Source organism: Mytilus edulis, chromosome 4 (assembly GCF_963676685.1).
Source record: "Mytilus edulis chromosome 4, xbMytEdul2.2, whole genome shotgun sequence".
Classification (NCBI taxonomy): domain Eukaryota; kingdom Metazoa; phylum Mollusca; class Bivalvia; order Mytilida; family Mytilidae; genus Mytilus; species Mytilus edulis.
Genome location: NC_092347.1, coordinates 83,897,052 through 83,914,838, shown reverse-complemented (window position 1 = coordinate 83,914,838; position 17,787 = coordinate 83,897,052). Strand labels below are relative to the sequence as shown.

Below are 17,787 nucleotides of genomic sequence, written 5' to 3'. Positions count from 1 at the left end.
AAATACTAAATTTGATCCAGGTATCTATAATGAGTTAATTCTCCACCAACAGTGGCCTCGACCCAATGGTTGTAAAAATTCATGAAAAATACCATGCTTTTATTTGTTTACGCCAAACGCGTTCAGTCTTTATTAAACTTGCTATGAAAAAAACAAAAGATAGCATTCATATGCAGTCACAAAAGTCATGATCCTTTTCATAAAAATTTCCAAGATGTGATTTCGTAGTTATATTTGACATAGAAAAAGCCTAGCTGTCAGTCCTATCATGTTAGATTTCTTAAAGCTTTCTAAATGCGACTTCTCTGTCATGTTTAGCACAGAAATTTAAATGAATCTTTCAAGTCATGATTGCTTTCATAAAGCTTTTCAAGAGATGAATCCGTTGTCACGTTTGGCATAGAAATTGCATACCGTTATTCAAGTCATGAAAAGATATAGGAAGGTGTGGTACGAGTGCCAATGAGCTTTAAAAAGCTTCCAAGTGATAACTTTGTTGTCATAAAATTATATAGTCATGATTGTTATCATAAAGCTTTCCAATCAATCACTTATATTTCGGAAGTAAGAATAACGGATTCAGTAGCTTTCTTTTTTTGTTGTTGATGGGATTATTTGTTTTTTGGTTTGTTTGTAACCGTAATCTTATGACAAAATTTTAATTGTGCAAAATACTAAGGATTTTCAACCCCAGGAGTATATAGCATCAGGCGTCTGGCTACACAATTACAAGCATGGAAGCTTTGATTAGTGTATTTACCACTGGCCGTTGATGCAACGGCTGTTGGAGATTTTAACCCCGACGGTATCACTATATCATTAGTAGGCACTTCTGTATTGACATGTATTATCATGAATAGGTCATTTGCATGAATTAACTGTTAAAAAAAGTAAAATCACAAAAATACTGAACTCCGATGAAAATTCAAAACGGAAAGTCCCTTATCAAATGTCAAAATCAAAGGATAAAACACATCAAACGAATGCAAAACTCTAAATTGTTCTAAATACTAACGATAGATTATCCCTCGAAAAGATAAGCTTCAATTGGATGTATTCAACAAAACTGTTCGAAGTTTTTGAACCTCAGTGTTCTTCAACTTCGTACTTTAGCCTTTTAACATTCTTGATTTGAGTATCACAGATGAGTCTTTGAAGACGAAAGTCGCGTCTGGCGTACAAAATTATAAGCCTAGTATCTTTGATCAGTTGTCTCCTTAATCAATTTCTGAGATTTAAAAATCGGTAAACTATTGTTGTCTTAGTTTACAAGCTGATTGTTGTATGTTATGTAAAAGCAATTACTTATTAACCTATGATAAGAGTTTTGTTCGTCTTTATCTTAAGAAACCACGTAAAGAATATTTGATAAAACAAATTAAAGAGAAGCAAACGTAACCATAGTATTTGCCATTATATTTCTTACACAATGGCTATAGTATTGTAAAAAAAAATTATTGATCCTGATAAAAGTATGCTTTTGTCTGTAATGTAAAGCTCCGGATTTTTTTGGTTTTTTTCTTGCTTTTTAACTTCACAACTGGGTTCGTTCCAGTGCCATTGATTGGTCTTATGTAGATGAAACTCGCCTCTTGAGTACAAAATTATAGACCTACTTTTTCATAAATTTTAACAATAAGAAAAAAAACTATGTTTTTTGAAATTTTCTGCATCTATTATCGTTTTTATACATGTTTTTGTCTTATATACCATCAAAAATTGTAACAGTTTTCTATAACATATCGGAAAAATCTGAAAAACAACGTTTATATTTTTTTTTATATATATTAGACTTCTTGCAGTCATAGTTCACGGCAATTCTTAGCTCTTCTATATCTCTCTTATAACCTAATAGTTATCAAAGGTACCAGGATTATAATTTAGGACGACAGACGAGCGTTTCGTCTATATAAGACTCACTAGTGACGCTCATAATAAAAATATTTATAAAGCCAAACAAGTATAAAGTTGAAGAGCATTGAGGATCCAAAATTCCAAAAGGTTGTGCCAAGAACAAAACAAAAAGCATAAAATTTTGAAATGGCTTTTTCATTTTCAATGATTATATGCTGATTATAATATGCAGGTCAGTATTTCTATTGGTTGTTTTCATGTCCTTGTTATTGTTTAGAAGATTTTGAAATATTGATTTACTTAAAAAGTAGATAAGTTGTTATGAAAACGAACATATGTATTAAGTCCTAGTGAAAAAACACTAATTGATACAAAAGACTCATTTGAAGATCCTAATGAGTTTTGATTATCCATTTTATGTCGTCCTCTATTTCATAAGTTAGATTGAGATGACAGATATCATATCTGCAGAAGGATATTTAATTAAATGTTTTTAAAAATCATCATAAGGGTTTGAACAGCAACAATTTCTCAAAATTATTCCACGTCACATTCAAGAATATAAAACAGTTTTTGGCATCCCTGAGGGTACCACATTCTTTTTTGCCGACTTGTTCTTATATTCATATGAGGCAGACTTCATGCATGCGTTTCTTATGAAGAATGAAAAGACGCTAGAACTATCCTTTAACTTCGCGTTCCGCTATATAAATGAAGATGTCCTCTCACTAAATAGTTCTTTTGACAATGTTAAATGCATCTACCTAATCAAATATGAAATAACAGATACAACAGATACAGTTAAGTATGCCTCATATATTGAAATACATTTAAAAATTGGTAATGATGGTCGGTTGAAAACAAACTTTACGACAGAAGAAGAAACCATTTCAGCTTCCAAACTGTGTGCTTTTCATTTCATGTAGTAACATCACAGCAGCACATACGTCTTTAGCATATATCTCTCAGTTTATACGATATTCCAGGGCTTGCATTTCCTATCATGATTTGCTTTAAAGGGGTTGCTGCTAACAAGGGTAAAATTGAGGTCATCCTTTCGAAAATTTTAAGGACGCCATCACGAGTTTACCGTCATGAAATATCTATTTCACAGATGACGACAGATGATCAAACTGTCGTAACCACATCTCTTTTGTTCGAATGTCACCTGCTTTGTCTCGCGTGAATAACACGACGAATTCCACATGTGTAGTAAGATCTGCTTACTTTTTCCAGAGCACTTGATTTCTCCTCCGGTTTTTCATAGGGTAAGTGTAGCTCAGTCTTAAGTGTTCCATGTGTTTTATAGACAAATCTCTTTTGGTATTTTTTTTGCCATGGTACTGTCGGTTTGCGTTCAACTTATGAGTTTCAATATCCCTTTGGTATCCTCCGCCTCCCTTTCGGTAACACATCTGTAATTATGATAGTTGAATAAGATGTTCAACATGCGAAATTTATCATTAATTTTCAAAATTTCATAATTTAACTGTCTTCAGTGTAAAACCAATGTATAGCAATCACTGCAGAGGTTAAATCTATATTTATCTCCATCATCCATCCATGTTACTAAATATGTCTGCCGTCTTAAAAAAGACACGATGCTATAAACTATGAATTAACGATAAGATGCTGGAAAAGTGAAACAAATTAAAGATAAACAATCAAAGAAATAACGTCTGAATATCGTGTTCATTGCAATTTAACATCGTTTGTAAATAGAAATGTTTGATTATCATTGCAATCATTTAACAAAGACGTGGGAACAAATTAGTTTGTTTGATTAGAATCTAAAAGTGACGTGTGTACGCAAGTACGCAAAACTATCTTACAGTAAGATTTCAAATACAATTAACAAGTTCTGGACATTCCTTACGACCAGTAATGTTGTGTAAAAAACTAGAAATAGAAACGACATATTTCATTTTGAGTACGAATTTCTGTTTTCATGAGCGACTGTGCTATAAAGAAATATGTAAGAATATATATGATAATTTATTTCTTTTCTGCAAGTTAACTAAAATCGGCCATCTTGGCATATCAAACCAAACGTTAAACCTACAACAGTTTTGTTTTTCTTTTTTTTAAGACTTTTTAAATGACATTTATGGGTAATTTTTAAATTCTATATTTCAATGGTAGAAAAGCGAAGATGTGTTTAACTTTTTGATTTTGATTATCGCATGTTTTCTTTCTCGTTCGCAACCTAATCTACTTTAAAATGTTAGTTTTCGTTTTCGGTTTTTTTTCGTATTTCTTCGCATTTGCTTTACGGTTTTTAAACTTCATCAAAGTTAAGTATATATGCATTTGTTCTTGTCAGATGATTTTTACCTGAAGCGGCTATTTAAATGTTAGACGAAGTGTAAAAAACAGTTTTCGACTTGATATCAGCTGTTATATGTCTGAGTTCAAACAACCACAAGGATTTACTTGTGTATAAAGTCATTCCTGACTCTTCTGTCCGACGGTCAAACCGTTCATAAAGTTTCTATTAACTGTTCATAATGTTCAATAATATCTGGTCCGGTGTCGGAAGGAGAAAATTAAATTTCATGCCTCTTGTAGTGAGTGTAAAAATGCATCAATCCAATAGCAAGGAAACATATCTGTATCTATCCAACATATCCTCATTTTTCAATGACAGTCCAAACTCCACTCAGTTTATCCAGGATGTTTATTGTTAGCTAGTCTGTTATTGTCTTTGATATGCATAAAATATTTTCACTGTTAAATTAAGTAAACAAAAATAAATCAATCAATCAAAACAAAAATCTAAGTGAAACAGTTGGTCATATATAACTCTTCAATTGTTTCGGTTCTTATAAATCCTTGTCTTTCAAATATTTGGGTTGGTGTTCCGGTCGAAGATAAATCCGGAAAAACGGTTCGGACGCATTAAATTTATATAATGTGTTTTTTTTTATACAGCACTGGGTCTATACCTCTGATGGGGGACTATCAGTCCCTGAGGGTATAATTAGCTCATTTATCAGTACTTCGGTACTGATATGATTTATAATTTTGAAATTATAAAGAAACTAAGGTTTCAACTCACTAAGACAAAATTGCTTTAGATGGTTTTTGGTTATTTTTCAGGTTCGTTTTGGTCATATAGCTCGCTGATTGTTTCAACTAGTTCTTATAAATCATTGGCTTTCAAATATTTGGCATTCCTGAACCAGAAAAGCTCGTCGGAAGCATGCAATTTATATAACGTGTTCTTGTCAATTCTTTGGAGATGCACTCCAAATGGGACTAGACCTGTCGGTCTTCATTTCAAACTGATCAGTAGTTCGTAAGCTGACCAATATATTTAACTATTCAACCACGTTCAGTCGGAGTTGGAACATAATTTCCAAGATTTCTATGTCCTTTTGCAGCATCCATTACACGAGACATCGGTAGTTGGCACTTTTTAACCAGATGTGTACCAAGATCAAATTGATGAGGTTGAACAAAGGGATCGAGTTACACATTTATATTTGAGACACTGTGATAATAAAAACGATTAACAAATTTTGGGGATCCATAGGGTCATTCTTTCTCAAAAAACTGACGGGTAGCTTTTTTTGTTAAACTATTAAAAATATACCGGCACTTTATCAATAAACTGATATCTTTCACCTGACAACGGTTGATCAGTTATTTAAGGAGACAAACTTTTGTAATGAATATACATGTATCAGTTTTGACGGAAGTTATGTCACAATAATTTCACAAAGAATTCACTGAAGGCACGGAAGCTAGAAAGACGAAAAACTCTTAGTCTTTTAATACGGTTACATCATACGCTGTTTGCTTTTGCGTGTACGTATTGGATTTGTTTATTCGAAATATTTGTCATTAATATTTGTGTTCAAAACTTATTCGGAGTCAGTTGAAATATAGATGATTCTTTTTTACAGTGGATCATATTGTATTGGCATATTTTGAATTTCGACCAAATATAAGATGTTCGCCTCATTTTTGTGTATGCTTAAATATATGTTAATCGGAAAGTTTTATTATTTGATAATATAGATGACCGACTACTTAATGTTAAGGAATATATATTATGTATTGATTGGAAATGCATTACTGTATAACAATAACTTTTTACAGTAGATTAACGTAAATATCAAATAACCTATTCCCAGGATTTTTTTAACTATTAGAAGCAACGATTCATACATTACATAGTAAAGGAAAAAGTTATTAAATTTCAATTAAAATTTGAGTTTTTATGAAGTCAACCTTTATAAAACTTTAATTTTAGGTTTATCTTAAGCTTTCTTTTAAAATAAATTCCTTCTTCATCCGTTTTTTTTTCTATCACGCAACGTCATATCAATAACAACAACAACAACAACAACAATAATAATCTATTTTAAGAGGGTTACACAGTTAGCTATATAACTAATCTTCCCTGGGGCCCTCATCATGAGAAATCAAACAAAATTCAAACATATACATTGCATTCATTGGTATAAAAAGTCAAGTATGATAATAATGTTCAATACAACTTGATAAAATGTGATGAAAAAATAAACATGATGACATGATCAGTTTTTAATATTATTGATACAGCTAGATTGATTTCAATAAATGATCTGTTATTTTGTATTTGAAAGCATTAACATTTGTTATATTTCTTAACGGTTTTGGAAAATTATCCCACAAGAATGGTCCAGAATATATAAAAGATTTTTTGAACAATTCTGTTTTTGTTTATTGAGTATGAGCAATGAAATGTTCTTATTTATTTATTTTTTTATTTCTACGTTACTTTTTCAGTGTGTTTTTTCCCCACTTATCAGGTTTATTTATCCGCTTTATATATTACGGAAGTCTAATCCTCGAAGGCTTTTATTAGTATGCAAATCTTCTATGGAATGAAATGACAAAACTGTGAAGAATTGATCAAAATTGATTTACTTTACAATAAATAAATAATTTCTAATCAAGTGATGTATTCGTTGTCGTGTTTTCATATGTTTGCACAAATCAATTAGTGTCCAAACTGAATACATGTTGGTTATGAGTTTCTGTGATATCCACCGTATTCGGAAGTATCGATATCCTTTTAAATCTACCCTGAATTGTAACTATAGACTTTCCTGAAACCGCATAATCATCATGAAAACTTCTGGCGGCAGCATCGGTCTAATTAATTCAGATGTAAAATTAAACATGGAGTCGTCGCCATGTGTTAACTTTTAATCAAGATATATTTACATTACTTTCATGCCACGTGCCTCTGAAATGTCAACACTTTTCTAGTATCTGTTGATTGGCATTGCGTTTTTTTACTGGATATGATTTCTGTTTATTCTTGGAAACTGCAGTTTATCTTAAATGAATTCTAACTGAATTTCTGGAGTTAGTAAGAGAGAATTGATGAAATGATATTCGTTGAATTCAAAGGTAGGTGAACTATAATATAATCTCATTTCAAAATCGATGTCTTGTAATGTTTTTCGATGAATGCTAGTAAGCTTCTTATATTCAAATTGTGTAATGCTATATTTGAACAACATATAATTGATTTATGCATGCACTTTAAGTATAGAATAAAACGAAATAACTGGTAAACAAATGCTTGTGATTTAAGCATAAAATAAACTGGAAAACTGGAAAAACAAAAATAGATAAAACTCAAAATTGTACGTTATCTAAGAACAGACTGCAACGTAATAACTGATAGAAACTGTACGCGACTTAGGCATGTTAGGCATAGAACAAAACGAAATAACTGGTAATAGTTATCAAAGGTACATGGATTATAATTTAGTACGCCAGACGCGCGTTTCATCTACATAAGACTCATCAGTGACGCTCATATCAAAATATTTATAAAGCCAAACAAGTACAAAGTTGAAGAGCATTGAGGATTCAAAATTCCAAAAAAAGGTGCCAAATACGGCTAAGGTTATCTATGCCTGGGATAAGAAAATCCTTAGTTTTTCGAAAAATTCAAAGTTTTGTAACAGGCAATTTATAAAAATGACCACATTATAGATATTCATGTCAACACTTAAACGCTTAAGTGTTGACTACTGGGCTGGTGATACCCTCGGGGACGAAACGTCCACCAGCAGTGGCATCGACCCAGTGGTGATAATAGTTATCAAAGGTACATTATTTTTTAAGAATACATTACAGTGGGTTTCATATACTCTGTACAGTGATGTTTAGGTCATTGTCATTGTCATCATGATCCTTGTGTTCTTTGTACAGTGATGTTTAGGTCATTGTCATCATGATCCCTATGTTCTTTGTACAGTGATGTTTAGGTCATTGCCATTGTCATCATGATCCTTATGTTCTTTTTAAAGAAAAAGGAAACATGACATATTCTTAAACTTACATGTAAGGCCAAATCTTTTGTTTTTGATTCTAGAAAAAAAATAATGATCATTCTGAAGAAAATAGATATATTCGATATTATCATTACTATAGGTTTTGAATAATTATCAAATGTACCAGGATTATAATTTAGTACGCCAGACGCGCGTTGCGTCTACATAAGACTCATCAGTGACGCTCATATCAAAATATTTATAAAGCCAAACAAGGACAAAGTTGAAGAGCATTGAGGATCCAAAATTCCAAAAAATTGTGCCAAATACGGCTAAGGTAATCTATGCCTGGATTGTGTCGTATATCGTATATTTAGAATTTAGTTGTTTTAGAGTTTAGTATTGAATGTTGAGTTCAATGCGTCTTAAGATACATGCACTGCCTATTGCATGGAAGCTGCAAAATTGCTAGCTATTTCATGGTATCGTCTCTATCTTAATCACATACCTCGATCACACCCTTTGTAACAATTCCAGTTTAAACTTTCATTTCATTAAGCGATTTCTACCATCTAGACAATTTAATGTATCTTTCAAGTTAATTGAAGATAAATCTATTAGAGTGCATTCGTGGATGTTATTTTTACTAGTAATTCAATACAATATGTTAAAACTCGAAAGTTAATCTCATAGTCCAATCTAAAAATATTTTGAATTATACAAATAAATTTTCAACATAAAACAATCAACACGAAGTCCTTAAAAACACTTACTTTTGTTTGGAATCAGGTGAAAATGTATAAATGGGATACCACGTAATATATCACGCCATTTACAGCATTTTAGCAAATACAGACTTAAAACAGGTACCTCATATCTGAGAAACAGGAAATATATATACTCAATTTTAGTATTCATTCAAACAATTTTGTATTATTTAAAATTATCAGTCAAAAGGTGATTTGATGAATTTGAAGACAAATGTAAGAAAACTTTTCTCTTGTTTTCTGTGCTTTTCAAACAAATGTTCACCGATTTTGAAAGAATTGAATAAATAATACTGCAGACAATAAAAGAGGTAAATGCATTATTTTTTCGAATTTTAGCTATAGTTCAACAAGTTAAAGTTGTATGCACAATTTTACCAAAATCTGTCCGTTGACCTTAAACACACAAACAATTAATCATTGTATAGGGAGACTTAGATTGACTGGGGTGTTACTGTGATGGTTTTGATTTTTTTCCCTTGCTTAAGTGGTGTTGTAAAAGTGTTTGGGACTTTCAGATTTTATTGAGCGTCACTGCCGAGAAATAAGGGTTCTTAAGCTTAGGTATTCTGCAATTTTGTATACAAAACGGTTTTATGCGATTCAATAACTAGAGTGAAGATACATCTCTAAGCCTTTAAAATAGAATAAACTATATAATTTAAGCTTCCCCGTGGTACCCTTTTGAACATATGTTAACAAAAGAAATGGAATGATAATTGATTACGCATGAAACAAACCATTAAACTTTTTAAAGGAACAAAGATAACTGGTGAATAATGCATCATTTGATAAGAGAGATAAAAGTCAAACGTTTTTAGATTTCACTTGTGTATACCTGGAAAATAATCAAGTCGATGATTTCGTTATCTATTGAAGTTAAACAACAATCAATCATACGTTATCACAGTTTGCTAAAAACATTTCAAAATTATCTAAAAGTTACAATGATTTTGAATTTGGAACTTATGCTATTCTTGAAAAAATCTGAATGCGTTTAAAATGTTTTGGTTTAAAGTTTTGCAATTGTTCAAAAGCTCGCAAATCAGGGTATAATTCCAGAAAGTCTATTAAGTTTATCCTGAAATGTTATCTATAAAACCTGGCAAGATCTTTGATTAATTTGTTTATCGGTGCCGAATTGATTTCATTTTGAATAGGTTTACATAGAGGTTAACATATTTGGTGGGGTTCGTGTTGCTTATTCTTTAGATTTCTATGTTGTGAGTGTCATGTATACTATTGTTTGTCTGTTTGTCTTTTTCATTTTTAGCCATAGCGTTGTCAGTTTATGTTCGATTTTTGAGTTTGACTGTCCCTCTGATATCTTTCGTCCCTTTCTTATATAGGCAAAGTTGACTTTAGATGAATTTGGCTATTTATTTTAGGTATTTTTGTAATACAGCTCTTCAACGGTTTCGGTACTTATACATCCTCGGATTTCAAATGTTTGGCTTTGAGCATTCATGATGAAGGTAAATCCATGAAAATATTAAACGTGTTGTTTCCAATTTTTTAACAAACCCAGTATCACCAACTTCTACATTTGTGGTCCTAGCGACTGCTCCAGCGCCGCGTGAAATTCTGCACCCTTTAGCCAAACGTTTCAAGATCGACTATCAAGAGTTAAGTGGAAGGAATAAGCAATTTCTCTATATAATTTGTACTTGGTGAACATTTTTGCAATTCATGTTTTAACTTTCTTTAGTTTTTGATGGATCATTCCGCTGGCTGCTAGTGAAATACTATTACGCGGATATATTATCGGTTCAACATCCAGTGCTTTGGTACCGATATGATTTGTAAGTAACCTTTTCTAAATTTTCCGTTGATAAATTAGACGTAGTCACTCGTAAAATTTTGAACTTGGGTGGTTTAGCTATTCTTTTCGGGTCACTTATGATTATAAAGATCCTCCGGTATATATGTATTTAAACATGATCACTGGCTTCTATTTTTTTTGGTGTTTTTGTGTTCCTGGTGATGGTGAAGCAAGAAAAGCGCTTCAAACGGGCTAAATATATAAGGTTTTATATAAGGTTATTTCTAAAGTTGTATACATTGCCCTCCGGTTGTCTAAATATGAATTAACACAGAATTTTTTTTTGTATACAACTATATATCAGACGCTGGCATTGTTACAGTCATTGTTATGATATTTACCCATCTACTACCAGTATTCAAACGAGTGTCAATGTGTCAACTACATATATAGATATAGAGTGTGAATCTCATGTATAGAGAGTGTGAACTACATACATATAGAAATGTTTTATTCGAATTTTTATCTGCTTATTGATGTAGGGAAAACATGCTTATTAGACCGTTGGTATTCCCGTTTGAATGATTTTACACTAGTAATTTTGGGGCCCTTTATAGCTTGTTGTTCGGTGTGAGCTAAGGCTCCGTGTTGAAGGCCGTACTTTAACCTATAATGGTTTACTTTTTAAATTGTTATTTGTATGGAGAGTTGTCTCATTGGCACTCACACCACATCTTCCTATATCTATCTTAGTATATATGCTTCAATCATGTTTTCCATTATGTAGAGACAACAAATATTAAAATATGTACTGTAGATACAACGATAGAAAAGAGGGACGAAAGATACCAGAGGGACGTTAAATGGTTCAAGTAAAAGTGGGTCATAGCTCACAGAATGGCTGTTATTCTAATAGTACATTTGTACTTGAAAACAGTATTCTGAATGCAGACCGCGCTGTCACTGATCATATTGTTTGGCGATGAAGCATCATATATCGATTGTTAAGCCTTTGATTTAATCCGAAAATAATCAAAATAACCTACTAGAATTCACAACTTCCAGCACGTAGCAGACTTGTTCATCTAAATTAATAAAAACATAATCATGTTTAATATCAAAATATCGAATATCACATGGTGAATATCAATAAGTTCAGTCCAAATATCAGGTCGACAGAAATAGAACATGGTAACAATGAATAGATCCCTATCTAAATTGCATATTTGTAATATGTGCATTGAGTAAAACTGGGAAAAAAATGTTGAAAAATACATATCCTACAGTTCATGTATTAAAACATACAAAGCGGAAGATACAAAGTGCAATCTCATTTAAAATTATCCAAACTTTATAGTTTAATGTTTTATATATTGTAAAATGAAAATAAAAATAAAAGTAACTCATCTAATTTTATACGATAGTGAGGTATATTTTGAATTGTTCTTGTATCTTTGATGAGTGTTTGCAATAGTACTAGGCCAAAATAGAAATGATAAGAACAATCTTCTAAAGAAATTCGTTTTACAATTTAAAAGAAAATTAGCTGGCGAAAATGTATGTCTAAATCCTTTTGATTTTAAACAATTTGAATGTTATAACTTGACATTGGAACGACTTTTAAACAAGCGTTTCCATGGTGAGAATATATATTTTAGAAAAAAATTATCAGAATGTGTGATTACGTTTAATATTTCCTCCTCAGGTGGTAGAACATGACTGTTAGATGCAATTCTTAATTCACAATAATTGACAAGTTTTAATCTTCTCAGTTACTGCAGTTATCAATTTTATTTTAAAATGCTAGATGCATTCAAATTGAATAGAATAATGAACTACTACGGACAAAGAAAACATGTAATGCATTGATTGGAAATGCATAACTGTATAATATTAACTTTTAACAGTGAATCTTTTGAGGGCCTCAGATTGTATTAGCTCTATAATTATTATTATCATTTTCAATTTAGTATCACAAATTGACAAGTTTTAATCTTCTCAGATACTGCAATCGTTATATTCATGTTATGCAAGATGCATTTAAACTGAATACTAAGAATAATGAATCCATAGACTTTAGTGGATTTGCTTAATGCTGACGGCGGCCACAAACGAGTAAGATATTTTGACATTATAACACACTGTTGATTGTTGTATTCCTATTTTTGACATTTTTACCTATTATGTCTGTTTGTTTTGTTCACACATCATTGTCAATATAGTGGAATTTGATGCGACTGTTATATCAGTGAGAGGTTTAGCTAGCTTTAATCCACCATTTTCTACATAAGACAATGCCTGTACAAAGTCAGTTCCATATGACAGTTATTATCCATTCGTTTGATGTGTATGTGCTTTTGTTTTTGCCAAATGATTGTGGACTTTCCTTTTTGATTTATCCTCGGAGTTCAGTATTTTTGACAACGTTTCTGTCACAAGTTCTTCATTTGTTATTTGTTTGCTTTGCTGGGAAGTCGTTTATCATCAGATATCATCATCCTAAACAATTCAATTTTGTTGACCTAGGTAAAGAAGACAAAAAAAAACAATGATATGCTATGTCAAGCGAGTGAACTGAACACTCCACAACACCTTAAAGTCGTTATCCGGCATTAACTGTTGTTTCTCTCTTTGATATCTCATTGTTTAAAAAGATACTTAGTCTACATTTTTAGTGGAGAAATCTTGTAATCTGACGATAAACAAAATTCTTTTTTTCGAGAATCATGCACTTGTCAAAGTCACAGATTTATATATCTTACAGTAAAAGAATTGTGTGTGCTGGATCTCTAACTGTTCTCAATCAAGCAAAAATTATTCATAATAATGCGAAAAAATTGCTATTGCAGTGTGTTTTAATCAGCGTTTAGTAATTGTAATATATATGTTTAGACGTCGCGTACGGTGTTGGTGATAATACGGGTTTTGCTTTCCAGTTCGCCTTTATTGCATTTGTTAGAAGTTTAGGAATTGATAACTATATAAATGTATATATCAAAATGTGCGTAATTAAAAGTAGAAATGGAATATGCCTTAAAATCAATACTATTATTCATTTTGTTACTCGAATGATCCCTAATAGCACTGATTTTGAGCGTGAAGACAAGTAACACCGCGACATATGATCAGCGTTGCTTTGAAGTTATTCTTGTCATTTTTTAAACTTATTAGTTGTACTCCTAGCAAGAGTAGTCTTTGGTGTTAATGATGTATGTTTTATTTATGACGTCATCGTTAACTGGACGCGTCTGACCAGGACGAAAAGTTCACTTTGTTTTGTGGTAAGCCGAAAATTGAAAAAAATATGGATAGGGGTGAAGTTAAGAGTGATTTTTAAAGGTAATTCAAATAGATTATTCCAAAAATGATACATCTTTTTATTCCGTATATAATAAGGAATAAAAAATAAAAAGTTGTGTTACAACATTTCAAAAGATCGTGGCAGAATTAATGATTTTTTGTATTTCTGTCACAAAACCCAAATCTCGCATATTTTTTGGAGCTCTTCAAAATTCGCACGAATGCTGCAGATCCAAACCACAATTTACATATCCACCCTTTCTGTGTCAAAATTATACAATAAATATACACATTTCAATGTCTTCAATTAGTAAGTATTGTTTAAATTATGTCCTTAATTGTTCATTTTATTAAATCCGTTGAAATGTCACACTCGCCGTTTTCTGACGTTTTGGCGTATTTGTTAAGTGTCTTATGAAACGTAATAGGCAGTTGCAGTCTTTTCTACGATATGACATTTTATTCAAACGTGAAAACTTTTTTTTTAAGTGTATGAGAAAAAATTGTGTCGAAGTTTTAAGAGAAAATATTGAAAAAAAAATAAACGCGATCTTTTTGTTTTTGTCTAGTCAAAATGTCACAAAACGCCGTTTTTTGCATTTTTATTACAAGTATGATAAGTCATATTATACAGTTTTGGAGGGGGGAAAATTTGAAATTATAATAGCACAAAAATGCTATATAACATTAAAATCTACTGTTCAGGGATTTTTTTGCACCCATTTTCGATCACATGTCGGAAGTATTAACGACACAGTCAGCGACTACTTTTGTCTAGTCATAATGTCACACCATGCTTTTTTACTTGTTTTGACGTTACGTTCTGTAAAACTTGACATGTAGTGCCTAACGTCGAAAATTGCGGAAGCCTTTACGTGCCATGCTAATTAACTTTTTCCAATTTGATATAACGAATTATGAATTTAATATAACAGATTATGAATTTGATATAACAAATTATGAATTTGATATAACAAATTATGAATTTGATATAACAAATTATGAATTTGATATAACAAATTATGAATTTGATATAACAAATTATCAATTAGAATTAACAAATTGTCAATTAGAATTAACAAATTGTCAATTTGATTTAACAAATTGTGAATTTCTCTACCCAATAGAATCATTTAATTATAATAATGAGATTGTTTGAAACATTGCGTAACCCAAATTGGCGCATTTTTTTGTGTATTGATTCATTGTTTATCTGACGTCCAGCGACAAATATGTCATTGAATGCTTATTCAAAACTTTCTTAACATGTTTAATGTTTCTGAAACCCTCCCCTTTTATCTATTATTTGAGGCAGTTTGGGGGACTAGTTTGAATGTTCTTTATTCAGTACATGGAACCTGGTGTCTTAGAACGAACGATTATAATAGAAAAAGGATCAATTTATATTGCACATTTTCAAATCAGAAAGAATGGATAGTGTGTTTCTAGGGACATATGAACATGCAAGGATAAAAAATGCTGGCATGCTTCTTTATTAACTTCGATGGGCACATACAAGGATAAATGAAACATCCTTAAGTTATCCTTCCATTTTTCTTTATATATTTGTTTTAATATTTATTTTGTTATCACACTTTTTATTATAAAAAAAACAAAGACCCATGCGCGAGATCTGGAAGAGAAAACCCATACACAATCAGTACAATACTGTTGATAAAGTTGCAGTAGGAACTGATTTTTCTCTTTATCTTGTCTAGATTGTGGAGCACATTCGCCTATACATTGTATTGTTATATATGTTGTTGTTTGTTTAATGATAGTATCAAGAAAAACGTAAATAGCTGAGTGACAACTATAGAATTACTTTTATTTCCATGATGAACCAAAGTGAACATATATATACATACAACTTTAATATTAAACCAGCATAAATTAATGCTCGTGGTTTTAGTATAATTCAACTAGAAAAGTTTTCGCTAAAATTGGCTATCGAAAATAATGCTGAACGGATTAATCCTGCGCTAAAATGGGCTCTAATGTCTGCGCTAAAATGTCCCCTAGTAGTTTCGCGTTAAAATTATCTGCGCCCATCTGTTTTTTTGTTCATAGTTGAGATTAAATTTCTTTTTGTTTATGAAATTGGCAAATTTGATTAAATTAATTTTATTGTGGTTAATTTTGAATTTGCTTTCAACTGTTGATTCTTTTAACACTTAATACAGGCGAGGAAACAAATGATTCAACTAATAACATTTTTATTCGGAAATTATCAAAAGCGGATAAAAGAATAAGCCCTTGACACCATTTGCGAGTACGATTGTCTTGTGAAACAATGATAGTCCGTCGGAAGGAGGCGATAAATGACTGACCCGTGTTTTATTAAGAGAGAGCAATATCTCTTGCACATAAAAGTCACCCTTTTAGATTTCGAAAAGAGCAGGCTAAGGCTCACAAGGAAGCACTCGCACCTTCAAAGTTGAAACGGATTAATATAAGTTGTAATAACTTGTTTCCCAATCCACTATAAATAAATATGTTTAAACTAAAAGAAAAAACAGCAGAAAAGACAGTGGTTTAATCTTTTTTTTTAAATATCCTGTTTCAATCAAAAGAAAGAGAAAATATCTTCCAAGGGGATACTAATGTAAATGAATATTATTTTCCCGTTTACTTTAACTGTACTTAAAAAAAATGTGTGCCGCTTTTGCATTTCGGTTCTATACGTAGCAAGTCAAGCAAACCGCTCATATAAATTATGCTGTATGATTGAGCCGCACGAAATAAAAAAAAGTACGACGTTATTTATACAATGCATGAAAAATAACGTCAAAATAACGTTACCAAAACTAACACCAACACCGTACGCGACGTCTTAACGTTTTGAAAGAGCTGGATACACCGTTAAATGGGATGATATAAAAAATTGTATATTTAACCTCGTATTTTCAACAGAAAATTACAAATTGTATAATACCATTATTCAGCTCATTTCTAAAATCGTTTAAATAGATGTTTACGCGTAAATCAACCGGGAAAACCAGGGACTTGTATCTAATACGTACAATACATTTTTAAAAGTGTTTTTGAAATTATCCTTTATTTAAAAATTGATTGTTGGAAATGCATTCCTGTTTTAATTTCATTTGTGCATTAACTCGTCTGTGTAACTCAGGGTAGATAGTGTACAAACATTGATTTGACTATATTAACCAATTCTCTAATAACTATCTTATTTCCTGCACATCAATAGATCTCATCCATTGTTGTATATTTATGACGTACAAGGCATGGAATTCATTTTTTTTCTGTATTTTCTGATTTCTTATCCTGGCCTGACCTCTTCCGTGAATCAATTTCATGACTAGGAACGACAGTGCATTATTATGGAAATCCTATGTGATGTCCCAAGGGATAAAATTTTATATGGAAGTATATTGTATATTTCTTCATCAGCAATTTTTCTCACATTTGAAGACTTCATTAAAGGAATCAATACCTGACAGGAGGTCAATAATTCCTGAGTATTGACGTTACTGCAGACGTCTCACGAAACAATAATACTCGATTCCAATTAGATATTACACAAAAATGATTGGTGTAGTCATAACAAAGCTTATCAAATGTTAGACAATGACATGATTTTTTGCCTTGAACTTAGTCTCAGTTTTGTCAATTTAAATGATAAAAGTTATACAAAATGTATGTAAATATCTTTTATTAGAATTTACGTAACATAGTCTACCTCGATAATGAATTTTGAGTCAAATCATGCAAAAAAGAAAAGAAAAACACGAAAAACACAAAACCTATCTTAGGATCATCGTATCATTTATATTGATCTATCTTGGCACAGAGTTAAGAT

The 17,787-nt window shown here is 31.3% G+C and overlaps 1 protein-coding gene across 3 annotated transcripts in view; it reads left to right on the top strand.

Moving 5' to 3' along the window:
• Window positions 1-6,837: 6,837 nt before the first annotated feature.
• Window positions 6,838-17,787, top strand: part of LOC139520783 (cGMP-specific 3',5'-cyclic phosphodiesterase-like) — a 70,147-nt gene continuing 59,197 nt past the window's right edge. For 2 of the 3 annotated variants that reach the window (XM_071313723.1, XM_071313720.1), the window contains exon 1: window positions 7,015-7,260. The gene's annotated coding sequence lies outside the window, so the exon portion shown is untranslated. Of the gene's footprint in view, window positions 7,261-17,787 lie in introns of all 3 variants that reach the window. The other variant, XM_071313725.1, reaches the window with a different exon arrangement.